At 50.2% G+C, this 17202-nt stretch overlaps 1 protein-coding gene across 4 annotated transcripts in view; it reads left to right on the top strand.

Moving 5' to 3' along the window:
* GPSM2 (G protein signaling modulator 2) overlaps positions 1-17202 on the top strand; it is a 409855-nt gene that overhangs the window by 369562 nt on the left and 23091 nt on the right. The window lies entirely within an intron of this gene.

Below are 17202 nucleotides of genomic sequence, written 5' to 3'. Positions count from 1 at the left end.
ACACGGCGTTCCCTTGCAGAACATTTGGCAGGCAGCTACTTGGGCCTCGCTACACACGTTTACAAAACACTACTGCCTTGACGGTCCGGAGAGACAGCTTCTTTGGTAGTTCTGTGCTCAGTGACTTTCTGGTGTAATCCTGTTCGCAGACCCACCTCCCTGGTTGGTATTGCTGGGGTATCTATTCTAAGGTAAGTAATCTATCACTAACGTGTCTCTCTAAGATGCACAAGTTACTACTTGTGTAACGATATATCTGTAAGAGACATTAGTTAGTGATAGATTCCTTACCGCCCCAGCCATCCTCCCCGTTCTGCGGACTGATTACTAGTGTTAAGGTCATCCCTTTCAGGGCCCTAGTTTCATGCACCAATGGTCAGTATCTTGCATGGCTCTGCGTTACTGGTGCGGAAAGTTGTGTACAGAACTGATGAGAGCGCGCATGGGTGGCGCCTAGACATCATCTCGGCGCTGACAACGCCAGTGGCGGACACGGAGCCGCAGTACGCCACCTACTGACGTGCAGGGGTACTGCTAAGCAAAAACGTTCAGGATCCAGTCTGACGCCTGGGGATATTCTAAGGTAAGGAATCTTATCACTAACTAATATCTCTTACAGAGATATTGTTACACAAGTAGTAACTTGTGCTTCCATGCAGTACCCCTACTGATTCTAGATGCAGCAGTGTACATTCCTCTCACTGCTCCTGGTTAGTCCAGCAAAAGTGTCAAACCAGAATAGGTTCATGGACGGATAATGCACCTCTTCATCAGTGCTCACTAGATAAATATACCATCCATTCAATGAGGAATTACATTTGTCCGCAAGAGATGCAAAAATTATGCCTTAAACTTTATATTCAGGATACTTGTAACCACAGATTACTCACCTTAAAACATTTCAAAGACACAGCAGTGCTACTGGCATGGTTTTGTGCAGGTCCACATTGGCTACTTAATGCTCCCTGAAGTGTCTGAGCGAAGCCACATATAGATGCTTCCCCTGTTTGGTGATGTCAGTTACTTTTTTCCCACACCTTCCGCCGAGGATCTGGAACTCCACTATTGATTTTGTGGGATTTTTGACGACTTCATAGTGTCCCAGGGGAAAATGTCCCCACTGAATGCAACCCATTTCAAGCCATGCCACAACTGAAGGATGCAGGTCAGAGTTCTTCACACACTGCGGCTTTAGTGTCTAGCCTCAGGACAGGACTCCTAAGTCATGTGATTAGTGCGCCCTCATGCACCTGTAGGCAATCCGAGACCAGGAGGTGAAGTTTTGTTGTGGAACACAAGTTGGGCCTTTTGCCTAGGACCCTGCTTCCGCTCCAAGTCATGCGCCCAATCTCTGTCCCAGGGCCACTCCCATGACCGTTCAGCCTTGCACTCGAATTTCTCAAGTAAGTCAAAGTCCAAAGGCAAGTATAATAAAGTGAAGCGGGACTCGGCCCCATCCTGCCACTCTGACTCCAAAGACGAGGCATGAGGGGTTCACAATGTCAGGCTTACTCAGAGGTATCGGGCCACAGAAACGAATTCACAGTTAGTCCCAATGCTCTCTGATTTACCTGGGATGTTAACTGTGCAGAAAATTGAGGCCTTCAAAGAGACCCTGTGGCAACTTTTCAGTGCGCTTCTGGCTCCCTCCAGTGTGCCTTCTAGCACCACGGGGCCACAGATGCCTCCAGTGGGGTTACCACTGGCAGGTCCCTCTCTGTCTCAGCCTGTCCCCTTGTACCAGTTACCAGACACATACCAATGCCAGTACAGACTTCCAAACCTGTACTGAGATCCATGCGAGTTACTGCCACCCATACGGCGATGTCAGTGGATGATTCAGTGCTGATGCCATTGTCAGACCCTGAACCGATGTCCGCCCGAGATCAACTGATGTTGCACTACGAAATTACAACAGCGAAACCAGTCATCATGCAGCCTAACTTAATCTCTGTGCCTCTGTCATCTCACAGCTACCAACAGAGGCTCTGTTAGCTTTTTGGCTCATACTCTGATTCTGTGCCAGAGCAGGGTGCACCCCAGAATGTTGTTGATCATGATGTTGATGGGGCTGGCTTGCTACACCCTTGTTACACAGATGATGCCATATACCATTATTTACAGAGTGCCAGTGGCTTGATACCTCTCCTGAAACAAGTGCTTGACTCACCGCGTTAGCCACCAGCGGAAGAGTGTCTCATTTGCAGTGATGGTTGCAAGGTCAGTGGAGACACTAGAATTAACGATACCCTCCATTGAAACTGAAACAAATGTTGACATAAATTATGCATTCGGGGCCAGCAGAATAGAGTCATTCTTTCCTTTCAATTATGCCCACAGAGATACTATGATGGCTACCTGGTCTAAACTATGTTCTTGCTCAGCTGAATAGGCAGGTGGACAGGTGTCATTTATCGGCACATGGGAACCTGTATTTTCTCACCAGGTACCCTACTCCAGAGAGCCTTATTGTGCATGTCTCGACCAGTAATGTAAATATAAACTCGTTTCCAACCACATCTCTGGATAGGGAATCCTAAAGGATTGATGTTTTTGGCAAGCATGTGTTTTCTGCCACCAGTGTGGTACTGTGCTTGGTAAATGCAGTTAGCCTTCTGGCCGCTGCTAAACACCTGCTTTTAGGAGCTGATCAGAGAGATTGCCAATTGTCCCAGAAGAACTTCGGGCTTTTTTGGCCCACACGGTACATGTTGGCCATGATATGGCTTAATATGTAATCTGCGCAGACCTGGATACCACAGATTGCCTTGGCAGGGCAGTCATTACCAGTATTGTCCTTCGTATACATGTGTAGAAGAAAACAACTGGATTCTCTGGTGATGTACCACCCTCCCTAATGGATTTGCCCTCTGATGGGTTACGCCTTTTCTGAGAGTGAAGGTAGACACAGCATTTGAATGCTTTAAAGATAGCAAAGCTACAGTGCGTTCCTTGGTGCTGTTGACTCCTCCCCAACAGCTTCTGCGTCAGTTTTGTACATTTTGTAACCGCTTTAGTTCGCCTTTAGTGGTGCATGCCCAACTGGTGATAGGCAAGATTCAGCATTTCCTTACAGGTTGGTGATCCATCTCGTATGTAGATGGGTCTTAACCACATCAATGCTGATGGTATTCCCCTCCTGTGCTGAGATTTGATGATTCCCATTATTCATGACGAGCTGGGCTCGTCATGAGCGTGCGAGGAGGCTACCTCATGACGAGCCCAGCTCGTCATCAGCGTCGAAGGGGTTAAAAGTTGTTCAAAATGAGATATGCATTACTTTTTTGTCTTCCCTGCCCACAGATCCTTCCATACTAGATGGAATATCGGAAGAGCATCTGTCCATCCATCCTGTGCACCAGTTTCTCTCCTAGGGTACCATCAAGATAAAGGACTGGGACCCAGGCCTGTTCTGAGCATTTATCCCCTAAATTACTTTGTGCAGAACCACAAATGTATTATGTTCACGCTGGCTCAGATCCTACCTGATCTGAACCAAGACAATAGGATGAAGTCTTGGAATTTACAGAACATGCATTTTCATATACCCATATTGCTGTTTTCACAGGCGTTCTCTGCAGTTCAAGGTGGGGCAGGAGCATTTTTAGTGTGCTTCCCTTCAGCCTCACCATTGCCCCTTGGGTGTTCACAAAAGTGATGGTGGTGGTCCCTGCCCATCTCAGGAAGCCAGGATTGCTTGTATTCCAGTACCTCGACAACTGACTACCACTCTGACTTGAAATGATAGCGAAACTCATGACATTGTTGGGGTTCACTATAAACAAGCTAAAGTCCCATCTGATTCCTTGGAACAGGCTTTCATTCATTAGAGCAATTGTGTTCAAAGTGGAGGTCAGGGCTTTTCTTCCCCAGTGAGGTGTCCTGGGTATTTGAGCTTGTGATCCTATGTAACAAACCCCCTTCCAATAGGGCTTTGGGTTGGTGGGGCTTTCTTGGCCACCCCTCCTGCCACCATACCAGCTATAAAAGTCTGGGGTGTGGTTGGAAAATATTCTTGTCCGTGGAAACACAGGCTACTTATCTATCGGCCATTTGCGTTGGAATCCTGTGTTTGTTGTACAAGATTCTGCCTCTGCTTTCTCAATCCTCTAGGAGGCTGGTAGTCCAGGCCCTGATTCTCTTGCTTTGGACTATGGTAACTCACTTTATATGGGTGCACCTAAGGTAGTTATTCGAAAACTGCAAGTTGTGCAAAATGCTGCTGCACGCACATTGTTAGGGATCCCTAGGTATGAGTCCGTCAGAGAGGGTCTATTGGAGCTCCATTGGCTATTGGTTGCCCAACAGATCAAATTCAAATCCTTCTACGCTTCCGCAAGGCTTCTGATATCCACCAACTCACTTCTGGCCACCGTCCCCACTATTAGAAGAGCTAGAAGTGGAGGCTAGTCTTTTCGTTTTAATGTGGCCAAACTCTGGAATTCCCTCCACTTGGCCATTCAAGCCATAAACAATTAGCATGTTTTCGAAAATCTCTGAAGACCCTGCTTTTCAAAGAAATCTTACGTGTTGCCATGTGCTCTATAAATCACATAGTATAGTTGTATAGGATTGAGCTGTGATGTTCAAGGTTCGGTCCTGAAACGTCTCATGCATTCTCCTTGCCAACTATTGCATCTGGCAGATGCATGCTGTGCAATGGAATTGGAAGTTCCAATGGACCCATCATCAATGCCACCTTGCAGGCCATCTAGGCCCATTTGCCTTAACCACTCAGTAGTGAAGGACTTGTCACTTTTAGGTTTCGGTGGACATTTGGGAAAAGTGGAGATCAGAGGACTCTGGTTTCTGGCGATGGGCCAGATCCCTTTAGTCTGCTGGAGCAGTGAGCCATTTGTCTGGTCTGAAGGCCTTCCTGCTGTTGATCAAGAGGAGGTTGGTGCAGGTTCTCATAGATAACATCACTACCATGCCGAACTGCAGCAGCCAGTGCAGAGTGAGGTCCTGGGTCATGAGGTAGGAGACTCTACATCTCTAGAAGCGGTTGGCACACTAAGGCCTCTTTTTGTATTGCAAACTAACTTTGCAGGGTTGAATGTGCAGTGTCAACCATTTTGCATGTTGTAGGTTCTGCAACAACACTCTTTAGGGGTTCAACCCAGATGGAATCAAACACAGGATTGCTGTACACCTTGCCACCACGCCCTCTCCTGGTCCAAGTTCTGAAGAAGATCAAGAACTATCAGGCCTAAGTCATTCTAGTAGCTCTGGATTGGGCCAGAAGTAGTGGTACCCAGTGTATGAGCCTGTACATCTATCTTGTGATCAGATTGAGATTACATCAGCCGTTGAATGAGTGAACTGCAGGCACTTAAATTGCAATCGCCCTGAGCCACCTTTTTTCCTGTACAAATTGGTGGTGAAAGCGCTTTCTTACCAAAAGTCATGACTCTGTTGTACATTGGACAATCCATCACTCTGCCAGCTTTCGTTGCTCCCCATACCAAAGACCGTTGAGTGGACAAATAGCTTTTTTGTGGTTTTCTCTAGAGCAAAGGATGGGCAGTCTGTGCAGAAGAGGACTTTGTCGAGGTGGATAGTCCTTTGCATTAAGACCTGCTTCACATTGGCCAAGAAGCAGCCCAAGAAGGTCTGAGAACCCATTCCACCAGGATTAAGGCTTCTACCACTGCTCTAGTGCACAGAGTGCTTCTTCTTGATATCTGCCAGACTGTGACATGGGTGTCTGTGCATACGTTCACAAAGCACTACTGCCTTGACAACCAAGTCTAGCGGGTAGGAAGTTTCATGTGCTAGGTTCTGCAAGACCTTTTTGGGGTGAGTCCACTCCTTAGACCCTCCACCTTCATGAGACACTGATCTGATATCTATTCTAAATTGAGTAATCTGCAGTCAGAAGTATCCATTAAAAGAACAAGTTACTTACCTTCAGTAACATAGTCTCTGGTTGATACTCATCTAACCACAGATTCCTCACTGTCCTCTAACCTTCTATTTCTGCAGAGTGACCTCTTTTTAACATCAAAAGGTCCCAAGTTAGTGTTGAGCGCTGAGTTACCAACAGTTGTTTATACTCTAATGGAATGGAAAGGTTGAAGATTTAAAAACGTGGATTTAAAGCACAGGGGTTGCACTTAAGTGGTTCCGCTCTGTCGCTTCCTGGTGAGCATAGAGTCCGCATGGAGCTGCACAACGCCAGCTATCTGATAGAGACTACTAGCCGCAGATTCCATAACGTAGTATATTCCCCAGGTGTGTGACTGGACCCGGAAAACTTTCTTGCCCCGCATCCCTGCGCGCCAGGGGGGGCGGTGCCACGCGACTCCGCCCGACGTCCTATGCGGGCGTGACGTCAGCGAGGTCACACAAACCCCACCCCGGCACGCTGATGTCAGTTTTCTTCTTTTCCACGTGCAACGCGGACCCGGATCGTGTACTCCTGGCCTGTTTTCAGGCCTTCCCTTTTTCGCCTTGGGCGTTTTTTGTCTTGAGAATGCCTTCGGGCTTCAAAACGTGCTCATCTTGCGCACGCCAGGTGTTGGCGACGGACCCTCACTCCATCTGCATGTGGTGTTTGGGAGAGCACCACGACTCCACAGACTGTGAGGCGTGTCAGCAACTGAAACCGAAGTCCCGGCGGGAGCGCTGGATGAAACTCCTCTCGGCACGCATGTCCAGGTCTGTATCGTCACCGCGTTCGTCCCTCGCGGATGATTTCAAGAACCGCCACCTGCGTCTCCGACATCGTCCTTCTCCCAGGCTGCAAGAGCGTCGCTCACCTGTTCGTGAGTGTCGCAGTTTGTCCCCGAGGGCCGGTCCACGGTCTGTTGGGGGCGTGGCTTCGCAGGTGGTGCGGCCCGCGCGTCGTCACCCTATCCGCCGTTTCCCATCGCGGGGGCGACTAGAGCCCAGATGGAGGCCTATGCTGCGGCCTTGCAGGCTTCGTTGGCTTCTTCGCCTCCTGGGACGTCTGCGGATCCCTTGCCGCGTGCAGGGACTTCTGCGGCGTCGCTGGTGGCTCCAGCGCCTACAGGTTTCGGCTCCAGGTTCGGAGGATGTGGTTCCCTTGAGGTGAGACCCTTCAGGCGCCCTCCTTCGGCCCATGGCGCCTCTGCCTCGCTGCAAACCCTTGCGGGGGTCCCTGTAGTGTCGCGAGAGGTTGCCGGGGCTCGGGCGTGTCCCCGAGTCCCCCTCGGTCCTCTGGGCAGGCTGCGGCCTTGGCCGAGGTGAAGGCGCTCAGGCGCCGGCGGTTGCTGGCCCTGGTGGCGCCGCAGGGGCCTGCTAGGTGTTGGGGCATGTCCTCGAGCCCCTCTCGTTCCTCCTTGCAGGCGGCTGCCTCTTTGGGGGTCGACTCAACGCCATTTCAGCGCCGTTCCTTAGCCACCTCGACTCCAGCCCAGCCACTGTCTCCGGTGCCGCGTGTTGGAGCGGAGGTCGTTCCGGAGTCCCCTGCGGCGCCAATCGACATTGACCTGCCTCCGGTCGTGGACTCTACGGCGCCTGACCGGCATCGGGTTGCCGATTCGTCTTCGGATGCCCCCTTCTCCCTGGAGGTTCGTCGGTTAATGGTTTCGTCTTCTCCGGAGACGGGTCGCCGCGTCGTGGCTTTTTCCCTGGCATCGTCTAAGGACGGCTCCTCGCTGTCACCGCGCCCGCAGTCTTTGCCGGAGGCGCCTCTGGTCCCCCATTCCTCAGCCTCTTTCCTCCCTTTCCGCTCTTGGCCTTTCCTTCCTCCGGTGAGGCTGGGGGACGTCCGCCTTAGCTTGCAGCCGTCGCCCTCAGAGAAGCTGCTTTCCCCACCGCGGGGCTCTACGGAGGTGGGTGATGCCTTCGCTCGGGCTGTTTCTAGGGCTGTGGACATCCTGCGCATGGGCGATCCAGCTGCCCATTTCCCCACGGATCATCTTCTGGAGGTCCTCCATCAGGGCTCTGGTGGGCGGGAGCTGCTTCTTCCCTTTGAGGCTTCGCTCCACTCTTCACTTTTGGGGGCTTGGATGCTGCCAGCCATGGGGGACCCTGTACCGCATGACCCATGTTGTCCCTTCACCCTTCTAACAAGGGGGGGGCGTGGATATGCTGCAGATATGCTGCCCCAAGTTATTACTAGTGCCTTAGATTAATTCAATATTCCACTCATCTCTTTTTTCCTTTATCCTCTGATCGGGCTAACTCTTTGGAGGACTTCCTGTGTCAAAAACAAGGCTTGTTCCTCAATCAATCAGAATTTATAAAGCACACAGTAGTGTATCCAGGCTCTTGCAGGTCCCGGGGGCTTAATCAAACATCCAGGTCTTTGATAGCCATTCTTAATTTCAGAAGTGAGTTGATGGTCCTGAGTTGCATGGGGAGGCTGTGCCATGTCTTTGCTGCGATGTGGGAGAAGGAGCATTCCTCCACTTCTGCTTTGGTAGATGCAGGCAGTATGGGCAAGTGAGAGGGAGGCAGAATGTGGTGTTCCTTAAAGTTAGTGGAAAGTTGTAGGAAGTTCAGGTGGTTAATGTAGGCTGGCCCTTGGTTGTGTAGAGCCTTGTATGAGTGGGGGTCCTTCACCCGAGTTTCCCAAAACATACACCTGCATGCGTACAGAGAGAGTGACGCCAAGTGAGCAAATTGGCTTACCTGCTAAAATAGTGGATTTTATTACTGCGGCTAGAAACCCGTCTTCCAAATAGGATATAATCTGATAGAGACTTCTAGCAGCATATTTCTTACTTTAGAATTATCCCCAAGTGTCAGACTGGATCTGGAAACTGTTTGTGAGCAGTACCCCTGCATGCTGCTAGTGGTGTCTTTCAGCTCAGCGTGGTATCGTCAGCGTTGCCCATGCTGGTACCCATATAGGGGCCACCACAGTGCGCTGACGTCCGCACTTTTTTTTCCTTGCCAGTCAGTGCAGATTCAGAGAGAGCTACCCATAGTCATTTTTTTACTGACCCTTTTTTCGACTTTTATCTGAGTGTTGTTTTTCAATCTTTATCTCTTGTGTGGCAGGGATGTCAATGAGGAATGCTGGCTTACAGTTCTTCGGACACTGTTACAGACAAATGTCAATCACTGATGCACCCACCTCTTCTATCACTGGTGCCTGGAGCGAGACGCCAAGACCTATGTCAATTGTCGCACCAAGCACCCTAAGCCCTTGAGCAAGTGATCCCTCAAGAGCCTTGCCGCTCGAATGTAAGGCTGCGACGGTCGAGAGGAAGGTCCAGGGATTGGTCACAGAGCCATAGATTTTCATCAAAGTCGTCCCACTCCAGTAAGTTCCACATCCCATAATAAGAAAAAGAGCAGGAAGTCGAAGAGGTCTTTGACTGCACCCCGACCTTCAAAGTCATCTGACGAGGGAGCATAGTCACTCTCAAGGCCTGGCTTTGTGGTTGAGCCTGGGCCCTCTCCCTGAGTTTCCCAGAGCCAGAATGACATCCTCCCAACTCTGAGAATTCAATGAGGCCATGCATCTCATATTTGGGCTCCCTGTCCTTGCTTGAGTGCGTTTGACTTCGGCCCTTACTGGCTCACCATCAGCGGGTCTACCCACAGCACCAATCGCGTCCCTTGGATTCGGACCGGCACTGGTCGTACCGCCTCAACCTTCCCCGAAGCTGGTTCCATTGCCGTTGGCGCCACTGTCCCCATTCTTATCTCCGACACTGGCGCTGACTGGAGCTATTACCTCTAGGCCAGAGCCTGAGCTTATGCTTACGGTCTGTTACTTGGGGAACATTGGAAGGGGCAACTGGACCCTCAAGAATACCAGCCCCTACACCTGATTATGGACTAGTGTGAGAAATTGGTGGATGCCAGTGGACTGGACACCTCAAGATACTGGCTTGATCTCTCCTCCTACGGTGGCTACGAAATAGGGTGTTGAATTTCCTATGATGGCGAGGAGGGCGGTCGAGGTCCTTGACTTTCATTTGCCGTCTGTGGCTGTGAAGACGAATATCTTGACGGAGGCACTTCAACCGGAAGTCAACCTTTCAGAACTGCTGCTCCTGTTTAATAAAGCCCTTACAGATGTCCTGCTGGGGGCCTGCTCCAAGCCTGCACAGGACCTTCTGTGGACAGGACAATTGGGAAATGTTAAATGTTTTCTTCCGCCAGCCTGGCATTGAGGTCTGTAAAAACTGCTTGCCTTTAGGGCTGTCACTTCCTTTCCTTTTGGGATTATGTTGCTCGTGTGCTGCTTATGGTACTGGAGACGGCCCAGACCATACTCTCCCAAGCAACTGTTTATGGGAGAGACGCAGCGAAATTCGCAAACAGATGTAGGCTGGACACACCTTACTTGCTATGCAAGCGGTTTCTTCGTTGGTGGAAATACAGCACCATGCCTGGCTGAGGACAACTGACTTTTCAGGGGATGTCTAAGCTTCTCTTATGGACATCTCCTTTGATGGCTCCAGTCTTTTTGACGGCAAGGCGGGCTCAGCGCTGGAGCGCTTCAAGGACAGCAGAGCTATGGCCATGTTCTTGGGCCTTTGCATGGCCTCCTGCCAACCCCGGTCTTCCTTTTAATCCTTTCGTTGCCAGCCACCATGGACCGCAAGCTTCCCAGCCCCTACGTTTCTGGGGACATGGCACCCACAGACCCTGTGGGCCAGGTAGCCAGAATTCAGCCCAGTAGAATACCTCCCCTCATTCCTCCACCCAGCAGCTCTAGCCACCAAGCTACTTTATTTTGCCCTCTGACTATCATGGGCACCACTGGAGGTCAAAACATCAGACTGCTGGCTTATCCAGATTGTCTGACTGGGCTACTCCCTTTAATTCACGACTACCCCTCCACCCATGCCAACCACTTACGACAGGCTCACGGACAACCATCTATCATTGCTCAGACAGGAAGTAGCGGTTCTCTTAGTGAAGGAAGCCATCGAGGGGGTGCATGCATCAGAAGTAGGTCGGGGTTGCTATACCTACTACTTTTGGTGCCCAAGAAGGACAGAGGCCTTCTTACTATCCTAGAACTGCTCTGTCTCAATCTCTTCCTGAAAAACGAGAAATTCAAAATGCTCATGCTCGCACAAGTGTTGTCTGTCCTGGACCCGGGAGACTGGATGGTAATGGACTTGCAGGAAGCTTATTTCCACAACCCCGTCAAGCATGCCCACAGACGTTACCTGCGATTCACAGACAGTAGGCCACAAGCACTTTCAGTTTGCAGCGCTACCCTTTGGTCCTACCAGCACAACTCTGCTGTTCACCAAGGTGATGGCGGTGGTTGGGGCCTATCTGCGGAGATCAGAGGTGCCAGACTTCATCTCTCTTGATGACTGGCTGGCTCATCCAAGCAGTCGTCTCCCACCACCAGACTACAGCAGACCTCCTGCACTCACTGGGATTTACTATCAACCTGACAAAGTCACACCTGACCCATTTTCAGCCGCTCCCTTTCATCGAAGCTGTTCTGGACACAGCATGTTTTCTGGATTATCCTCGTGAACAATGAGTCCAGGATATTCAGGCTATGATACCAATGTTTAAACCTCAGTCCTGGGGTTCAGTGAGTCTGACTCTGAGGCTGCTGGGCCTCATGGTGTCCTGCATCCTTTTTGTCATACATGCCTGTTGGCGTATGCAATCTCTGCAGTGGGACCTCAATTTGCAGTGGGTGCCGCATCAGGGGAATCTCACTAACATGGTCCAGATCTCGAAGGGAACTGCAAAAGATCTGCAGTGGTATTTAACGAACTGCAGTTGGGTCAGTGGCAGACCCCACTCCCTTCCCCAACCACATCTGACAGTAGTGACAGATGTATAACTCTTGGGATGGGGTGGTCATCTGGGAGAAGTGAAGATCACAGGCCTCTGTTCTCCGAGCTATCCGACTAGCATTAAAAGCCTTTCCACCCTCCATCAAGGGAAGGCTGGTGCAGTACATTGCCATGTACTGCAAAAAACGGCAGGGTGGGGTCGTGGACTCTTTTTCAAGAGACCCTACACTTCCCCCTTCCTTCAAGGGATTAAATGGAGGGAGGGCTGGGAGGACCGCATATCGCTCTATGCGGATGATATGCTGGTCTATCTGACGGATCCTGACCACGGCATTCCGGCTCTCTTGCGCATTTGTAATGCCCACGGAGAGGTGTCGGGCTACACCATCAATTGGAGTAAATCCGAACTGTATACCCTGACGGGCAGCCACCCAACGGTTGGTTCCACCTGCCCTCTGCGACTGGCCGGTTCATCATTTAAGTATCTCGGTATTCACGTCACGGGTGACCCGGCTGAATACGAAAAATTGAACCTGACGCCGCCGCTGGACCGCCTCAGGCGAGATGCAAGCTTCTGGGCAGGCTTACCGCTGACGATGCTGGGGAAAGCAGCCCTGTTCAAGATGAAATCCCTGCCCCGCTTTCTATATATTCTGGACAATACCCCTTTTGCTGTGCCCCCTAGGTACTTCAAGAAGGTGGCGGCGGTGGTCTCTGGTCTGTTATGGAGTAACCGCCCGGCGCGGATAGCTCACGCCAAGCTCTGTAAGGGCTGGTACGAGGGTGGCATTGCACTTCCTAACCTCCGCCTTTACTATTGGGCGGCCCAGCTTCGACCGATTAATCAATGGTTGCACGCATCGCAATCGGACCCAGCATTCCAGGCGGATCGGGCCCAGCTGGGGGCTGGTACCCTGCTGGTCCCGCTTTACGATAAACGAAAACTCAGGTCGCTGAAGGGGCCCACTAAGATCACAGTAGCTACCTGGCATGCAGCCACTGCTGCGCTAGGATGGAAAGATACTATCACCAAGCTCACCCCACTCTGGGACTCGCGTGCTCTGGGCAACCTTCGGACCAGCAAGGGGTTCTCCCGCTGGGACGACATTGGCATCTCAACAGTGGGGGACATGTGGGACCGTGGGGCTATCATTACGTTTGACCGCCTGAAAGAACTCTATGACATGGGGCCACGTGAAACCTACCGATATGTCCAAATCCGTCATGCTCTACTGGCGGTTATTCCGGTGGGGTCGACGCTCCCCGAGTCGTCCCCGCTAGAGGATCGCCTCTTAACCGACTACATGGTGGAAAAGGCCACCTCCCTCACCTACCGGAAACTCCTTAATAATTCCCCCGACCCGCTAGTGCCTCTTAAGGGGAAGTGGGAGCAGGACGTGGGGGAGATGGATGAACATGAATGGGATGAGGCACTGGCATCCCCTAAGGAAGCGGGCATATCCTCCAGAATGAGACTCATCCAACTCAAAGTTCTGCACAGAACATATTACACCAGGGCATTGCTTCACCGCATACAGCGAGCCCCTGACCCCTTCTGCTTGCGGGGCTGCGGGGAGGAGGGCACACTCTTCCACACATTCTGGGACTGCTCACTCATACAAACATATTGGCGTCAGGTCATGCGCACTGTATCACAGGTGCTGGAGGTCTCAGTGCTCCCAGAACCTCGTCGCTGCCTTCTCAATGTGTGGGAGCCAACTGACTTGTCTCGGCATGGCCGCCTCTGGGTGACGCTAGGAATGATGATGGCCAAGAGGGATATCGCGCAGCGCTGGGGGGTGGCGGATCTACCGACGGCCTCACAATGGTGTGTTAATATGGACAGGGCCATGGTCACAGAACGGGCAGTGTATTTGAACAGGGGGTGCCCGGCCAAGTGGAACAAAGTATGGTCCCCATGGAACATGTACCGAGGCGAGATTTGTGATCCACTTCCTGAAGGTGACACACTAGAATCAGACGAAGAAGAATGAATGTGCGGGGGGGGCTGAGTGATGGGGGGGGGCAGCACCGGGAGGGGGCGGAATAACGGAAAGGGACGGCTCACACCTTACCTAGCATGAGGAGCAAAGTGCTGTTAACTCTGATTCTGAAGTACGCTTCCACCTACCTGGCATTAAGTTTCTTGTATCGATTGTAATGTAATTTCCCGAAGTTTTGAATGTTCTTTCTTTAGGTGTAAAACTGAAACTGAAAACCTCTTCATTCAGCATGGAACATTCGCAATTTTTCTTCACAAATTCTTTCTGGATCGTTACTTTCACGTCCTCGCGACCGCGGGTGCACTTGTATTGTAGTACTAGGTATTTTATTGATTAACGCTTCCCTAGCGGCCGGCCCAGTTGGGTTGTAGGCGACAAGCTGTGTACTAACTGTGAAGGCTCAATAAAGGTTTTCAAAAAAAAAAAAAGAGACCCTACACTTCTGGACATGGCTGGAAGGTCTGAGCAGATCCCTGGTGGTTCAGCACCTGGCAGGCTCTGTGAACCCAAGGGTGGAAAAACTCATCTGAAGATGCCTAGTGGATCACAATGGTGTCTCCATCCGGAGATGGTTCAAGTTCTCGTTTAGCATTGAGGAGAGCCTTGGTTAGATTTGTTTGCTACCGCTAAGAGTGCACAATGTTAAGTGTGTCCAAGACGGCTCTCATTCGGAGACGCTTTTGTCTCTAGTGGAGATCAGGAACGACAGAGCCCAACTTGTCCTTGTGACTCCGAACTGGGCTCTCAGTTTGGTATGCTGAGCTTTTGAGCATGGCCATCAGTCCTCCGATCAGGCTGCCCCTTCTGGAGGATCTTCTGTTGCAGCAGCAAGGGAGGGTTTTCCACCCGAACCTGTCTGTGATCTACCTTCATCCGTGGAGATTGAGCTGTGCCAGTTGATAGCTTTTGACCTACCGCTCCAAGTCTTTAATGTTATCTTGGCAGCCCAGCATCCCTCCACCAAGACAGTATACCCCGGCCATTAGAAACCATTTGTGGCGTGTTGTGCTGAGAAAGATTGGTCCCTTATCTGCTCCCCTTTCTCAGATTATTTTGTTTATCCTTACCCTACCTAGCCTAGCTGGGCTCTGCATTGGGCACCTTGAAGGGTTATTTATCCACCATCTCTGCCTTTCTGCAGCTGCCAAATTAGCGCTCGGACTTCATGTTCCCTATTGTAAATAGGTTTCTTAAAGGTCTACCACATGTTTCTCCTATTTCTCTTTGTTATGCCTTAATGGGACCTCAATTTGGTTCTTACCTTCTTAATGTGTGCTCCCCTTGAGCCACTTTATTATTGTCCTCTTAGGCTTCTTACCATCAAGACTTTTTTTCTGGTGACAATTACAGCTGCCCGGTAAGCTACAGGCACTGTTCTCTCAGCCTCCTTTCATCTCCTTTTGTCCCCCGACAAACTGGTCGTTTGGGCTGGAGCATCCTTCCTGCTGAACATACTCACCCCATCTACGTAGACCAGTCCATCGCTTTTTCTACCTTTTACGCTCTGCTCATCCTCCTAAGGAAGAGGATAGTCTCCTCTCCACCAGCTGGAAAAGGAGCATTGTCGTTCTACCTTTACTGCACAAAACCGCTCCGGGTGGACAATCAACTTTTTGCTGGGTATGTCGGGCCAAGAAAGGGAAGAACGTGCAGAAATAGACCATTCCTCGATGGGTCGTGCTCTGCATTAAAATCTGCTGGTCAAGAAGTGACCCCCAGATTGTTTGTGTGCACATTCTACCAGAGGAAAAGCTGCGACCACTGCATTAGCATGCAGAGTTCTGGTCCTGGATTTCTGCCAGGCAGCAACGGTGGCCCCTCTGCACACGTTCACCAAACACTACTGCCTGGACAGTCGGGTCTGTCTGGATGGGCCCTTTGCTCATTCGGTCCTACAGGACTTACTGGTTTAAATCATGGTTCTAGACCCACCACCTGTAAGGTATGGCTTGAGTAGCTCTTGAAAGGTAAGGACTCAGTTTTTATCAGATGAGCAAGTTATTTACCTATGGATTTCTTACCGATCCACCCATGCTCCCTGCACTGTGAACAGTTTTCTAGGGTCAAGGCTGTTCCCCCTTCCGGGCCATAGTTTTCAACACCAGTGGTCAGTGTTAACTGTGGAGCCACACTCCTGGAATGTCGTAAAAAGAAACTGACATCCATGCGCTGTGAGGTGCCTATATATGCACAGTAAACGTCACTTCCGTTTCGAACGATGTCATGTCACCTACTGCAACAAAAAAATTCTGGATCCATTCTGATGCCTTTGAATAATTCTATGGTAAGGAAGCTACTAGATAGTCTCTACCAGATAATGCGTTACTAAATGTAAGTAACTTGTTCTGGTCATTGAGCGAAGTTTGTGGCCTGGTGTGGAGACCATCAAGTTGACACTCTTCAGGCCAAACTATCAGATATTTTGTTGTAACTTTGGCCCAGCAAAGCTTTGTGACGGACACTTTTAAAGGTTGTCACACATTCGAACGTCTATGAATGCCTGACCAACGTGCATTATTAAAGTCACTGGTTGTGATGATGTTGATTAAGGTGCCCATGTTTCCCACATACATGTTTTCACCTTATGCCTCAAGAGGCCCATAATTTGCTACTCCCATTCTTAAAGTGCATGACTTTTGATCCAGTGCACAGTTGTTTTCTGTGATTTCTGACCAGTGGGACAGTATTTCTGATTGCAATTACTTCTTCATGCCACAAAAGTGGGCTATGGGTGCTGTCAGTACAAACTACCTATTCTACCTTCCTGGTGTTGCAAACTCACGCTTCTATTCTGCCAAAGATTGTATCACCCTTTCACTTTGGACAGTCCATTACTACCGCTACTTTTTTCGCTCCACCTCACCCCTGTAAGGAGAGACTTCACTGCTTGTACCTAAAAAAGAGCTATTTGCTTTAACATCAAGGAACACTGGTTGGATGAGCAACTTTTTATTGGCTTTGCGGGTGGTAAAAAGGAAGAGGCTGTCTAGAAGCGCCCTTTGTGAAGCTGGATATTCCTGTGTATGAAAACATGTTATGCCCTGCCCCAAATGTGACCTCCTGAAGACCTTCAACTTCATTCTGGGTGCCAGGATGGCACTGGCAAAAAATGTTCAGATGTTAGGCGTCTTCCAGGTTGCTGCACAAGGCTTACTTTGACATTGGCCATTATTGTCTCGACAGTTTAGTCGCAGGCAGGGCCATTTCACTAGAACTTGCAGAGCTTTCTGGTGTAATTCCACTCCTGAGAACCTTCATTTTAGGGGAGTTTTTATGTTCTCTTTACAAAATGTGAGAAATCTGGGATTAAAAGAATCCACCAGAAAAAGAAGCAACTTACCTTCAATAATGTTACTTCTGGTTGATACTAGCCAATTCCTCACAACCTCCACGTTCTGCGAAGTTGACTTTTAGAGTTCCAAAAAGGTTCCAAGGTAGATTTGGCAGACTCACTCTTCCAAATTGTCACTGCTGATCTGCGATTGAGGGTGTGGAAGAGT

This window comes from Lissotriton helveticus, chromosome 1_2 (assembly GCF_964261635.1).
Source record: "Lissotriton helveticus chromosome 1_2, aLisHel1.1, whole genome shotgun sequence".
Taxonomy (NCBI): Eukaryota; Metazoa; Chordata; class Amphibia; order Caudata; family Salamandridae; genus Lissotriton; species Lissotriton helveticus.
The sequence above is the reverse complement of the archived record's forward strand: the minus strand, read 5'-3'. Positions and strand labels throughout refer to the sequence as shown.